Here is a 4907-nt window from a genome sequence, read left to right as displayed (position 1 = left end):
CCCAGAACTGAACATTCCCAGTTCCTTCAGTCTCTCCTCATAGGGCAATTCTCCAAGCCCTTCACCAGCCTTGTTGCCCTTCTTTGGACTTGCTTCAGCACCTAAGTGTGCTTTCTGTACTGCAGTGCCCAAAACAACACACTACTTGCGGTGAAGCCTCACCACTGCCAAGTACAGGGCCAGGATTGCTTCCCTAGTCCTGTTCCCCACACTATTCCTAATACAAGCCAGGATGCCATTGGCCTTCTTGGCCACCTGGGCACACTGCTGGCTCATATTCAGCTGACTACCAGTACACCATGCTACAAAGGTTAAATTAGTTCATTTCCAATAGTTTAAAATGAGCGTATCCAACACAACAATGAACCCCAAATTAGACATCAGTGAAGAAAGGAATGCCAACAGAATTTTTGTGTAGTACACCATTTTGCTGCCATACAATCTATCCAGGATATTTCAGATTAAAATCAGGAGTTCTGAGCTGTTTAACTGGGACATTCACAAATTTATGGAAATTGCATTTTCTTCTATCAGATGTATGATCTAGTATATACATAACAGAAAACTGCAAAATATTCCATGACATTCACTAGGGCAATGGGCATAACTCATACAACCACTGTCGGCAAAATACTCTTTGCAAGTCCATGTCAAGACCCCTTTGGATAGCAGTTCATGCTACCATTTATTTCCTGCAATTGTGCATGTTTGTTTTGTTTGTTTGTTTGTTTGTTTTTTCAATGTAAGACATAAATAATAATTTTAAAAATGTAATATCTGCCATCCCATTAAATATCACTGAAAAAAATCAACTTTCCAACAACCACCAAAGTCAGCTCTACCAGCCCAGTATGCCAATATGCTTTGATTCTGTACTTAGCTACATAGGTCGGTTTCTTTCTCTCTTTCCTCGCCTACAAGAAGCGAGATTCACATTTAGAAAACAGGCATCGCCTTGTCTGGTGAGTTCAAATTCGGTATCTTGTGGAGACCACACACCCGAGCAATTGGCATAGATGACCACTGGGTGGCACTAGATAACAAGGCTGAGGAGCCATTCCTCCGTACACGAACTGGTTATCAGATGTTTTGAATGCAGTATTCACCGTAAAGAAGCAAAGAAAGGTAAGTGCATCCCCTCTAGGAAGAGTTGACGTCTGCTACTAGGTTATAGTGAAGTCTTAACGATGTCAGCTTTTGGACCACCACTTTCTTTAACTCTCAGATGGTCTTTAAGAGGAAGTAACCCCGAGGCTTTTAACTTTCCCTCTTGCGGCTTTCGAAGTGAACTGGGCATCTTACAAATGTCCTCACTGAGTTTCAGTCTTTACAGTTTTGACTGCTGAGTATGGTATCAGTTACGTGTTTGTAAGTCAGATGTGAGGCTGCCTAACCAAGCATGCTGCTTGTACCATATGAGGTAAAAAGAGCTGAGATTATTTTTTATATACTTTCTGAAGTCAAGTGACCTCATTCCTACAATGACAGCAGCTGCATGGCTCAGCTGTAAAGACACAGACCTTTAGAACCCAATTAGCATAAAGTTAATCCAATCATTAAAATGCTGTGAAGATAAAGCTCAATATCTCAGGACTTTCCAGACTGAGGAGAAGGCGTTATATTCATAATGACACGTGAGAAATGCACTGATATAAGTGCTGAGGTGAGATGCTGTGCTGTGTGAGAATGATCTTACAGTACCTTTGGATTTTAATACAGTTTTAAGGGATCTAAGTCTGAGATCTGCCCATAACTGTTTACATAGTAACATAACTGCCCATAACTGTTTAAATCACCCTGGGACATCCCAAGGGTTACAATACTATATGTAGAGACAGCACAAGTTTTGGCATCTTTACGCTGACTGTAAATTGATTCCACTAAGAAGGTTTGTAGCTCCTCCTTTCAACAATTAAATCCTTGTGTGTTGCTTCCCCAGGAAGTCAGACCAACATTACTATGTGGACACCTGCATTATTAGAAGGATGGGAAAACCTTTTCCTTGGAGATCTTAGGCTAAAAATTGATGGTTGAAAGATTTCATATAGAACGTACAACAAAAACCTCAGGAGCTGGAAGTTTCCTACATTTCCTACATTTCCTACATTTATGCATAAATGCCGTATTTCACAAGTGAAAAACAGGCCTTGGCATTTTCCAGTCATAAGGTCAGCCAGCCAGAAGCTAGGCACAGATCTGGTTTTAAAAATATTCCCTAATTTTGAATAAATCTGTAAACAAAATGGACTGGACCAAATTCCTTCTAGCTAAAACTAAGTGAAGTCTGCTAAATTACATCAACAGGAGAACAATTTGACGTATCTTGCTTGTAAAAAGTTGTACAAATATGACAAATATGACAAATGAATTATGAGGAAATAATTCCAGAAAGAATGCATCATCATCGTCATCCAAAATATGTTCTAGAAAACATAAGGATAGCTGGAGAAATACTTGCATCATGGGAAAAAATTAAATGGGGATTAAATTCTGCTCTAAAACATTTAGCCTTTCTGCTCCTACTTATTCCTCTAGTCCATTTGTTGTGGACAGTAAAAAAATTTGCTTACCAGTCTGACAGGACCAAATTCACCTCATCTGTTTGTTAACAACTAAAAATCAAGTATTAGTTAAACATACTAGTGAAGCCTTGGGTTTACTATACTGTGGTGCTGCGCTATGGTTTCTGACAGCTGCATCGCCTATCAGTTCTTAGATTCCAAGGCTGAGGTGGATGAGTTGGAAAGCTGTCCACAAAGAGAAGCCAGAACCAGAGAGCTCTCCCTTCTCTAGGCCCTGCTTGGAATCACTGGTGGTTACATTCAGTTTTCCCATAGATTGAGACCTGCCTGGTCCAAAGCTTTGCTCCCTCTCTGTTCTGACCTGTTCTAACTTGTCAGGCAGATCTTAAGACTGTTTTGAGCTCCATTCTACTACAGCACTTCAGATGGATGTCAGTGGTTGCAGACTGTGTGCTGGCCATCTGATTCCTTCAGGTTTTGCAGGCCAGGAATGGATATCTTAGCTCTACTATTTTTGTCTAACTATACCTAGTAAAGAGACATTACACAATATTTCACTTGCTACCCTAGAGCAAACTATCTGGTGCTATGTCTGGGTACAAGGCAAACAGGATTCCTCATGTTTCTGTTTTAAATCAAGCCAGCTTGGGGCATAACTTTTTTTTGCTTGGGTGCAATGCAAACAAATTTATTTTACAAATCGGTTTTCTTACTGCACAGCTATTCCTGGTGACTCCAGCTTGCTGCCCATGTGGAGGCAAAGTAGCTAATCCTGCTAGTGGGTACAGACTGACTTTCTTTTGTCAGATCACCTTTTGCTCAGTGTGGCAGTCAGAACCACTACTACACCTGAGGGGAACCTCCACTGATCCTCTGCCTGAGCCACTGAAAGCTGCCTTTTGAGCATCAGGAGCATCAGCAAAAAAATAAATACGTATTTCATTGAGTTTACTTTTTCTGGTTTTGTTTGTTTGTTTGTTTGTTGTTGTTTTAAAAAGAATGAATTGTTTATGTGCTTAAATATAAGTTTGTAATAGTACACTGCTCTAGCTTACAACTTGATAGCAGTAATGATTATTTGTTTAATGAGGGCTGGATGTAGGTACTAGACTGAATATGTAATCTACTGTTCTTCAACTGTGAGCCACAGCAGATGGTTTCAGTCTATGCAGATTAAGAGCAAAGTAACACATTTTGTATTTCCAGAATAAATAGGAATATCTTAACACCAATTACAGATCATGCAAAATGGGAAAGACAGCATTGAAAGTGCTGAACAGCTAGTAATTTGATCAGATTTTGAGATTATAAATATTACATTTGGCACCTTAGAATCATCCATACCACAAAAGGATGAAAAACTGAGTGAGAAAAGAATGAATCTATGATAGGACTGGGATTTGTCTCCCCTTCCCTTTATGCCACTTTTCCACTTGAGCCTTTACAGTAATTTCCAAAATCCTTTTTTTTCAAGGACCGAAATACACAATTAGAACTATTTTTGTTTCTGGGGTAGTTTCTCTGAATAAAGCCCTTCTTACCTCTTATCTTTTTTCTCAGGAGCTTAAATCTAAATATTAAACAAGAGAGAACAGAAGTACATATGGGACAGATGGGGTAGCACAGGGAGGTGACACAACAGTACGTATCAGCGTGGCTGGCATCTGTTCCAGCAGTCTTAACTGTTACCCTTTTTTTTTTTTTTTTTAGATCAGCGCAAAGAACCGTAACAAAGAATTGAAATGTTGTTGTTTTAGATATTCGTACATATAGGAAATTTCTCCTCAGAACAAAGAAACATGAAGGTATTCATCTGAAAATGAAATGAGTGCATAGTGCAGACTGGCATCCTAGTGTAACAAAAGAATTAAAATACACAAAGGGATTGAAAGTATCCTGGCAGATCAGCAGTACCTGATGAGCTGATTTTCCATAGAACCACAGCCCTGTCTGCACAAGAATTACATGAGGCTAACCCATTGATTCCCATCTGTTTGGCCTTGCTGCATACCTCGCCATCCTTCAGCTGAGATGGCTGAATTTGTAGGAAATACAAGATGGCAATTTAAAGCCAAGCAATCTCTTGTTGAGAATGTTGTCCTCTACATGAGGACAGCATTCAGGATGAAGAGAGCATTCTTCTATGCCTGCAGTGGAGATGAGCATTTCTGCTGATGCGTAGTGTCAAGGTATGTTCCTGCCTACCACAGGGGAGTATCTACAGCACAGTGCAGATTGAGCCACGGATTTCATCGAGTAGGGTCTATGTGATAATATGGTACCTGGTGTGTTTGTGGGTCCCATAGTTCCCACTGTCATTCAGTTTCTGACATAGAAATAGCTGTTGTGCAGTTGAGTCATAATGGAGATTGAATAGGAGAAATT

The sequence above is a fragment of the Tympanuchus pallidicinctus genome, unplaced genomic scaffold (genome assembly GCF_026119805.1).
Source record: "Tympanuchus pallidicinctus isolate F22 unplaced genomic scaffold, pur_lepc_1.0 scaffold5, whole genome shotgun sequence".
Taxonomy (NCBI): domain Eukaryota; kingdom Metazoa; phylum Chordata; class Aves; order Galliformes; family Phasianidae; genus Tympanuchus; species Tympanuchus pallidicinctus.
This window is presented reverse-complemented; position numbering follows the sequence as displayed.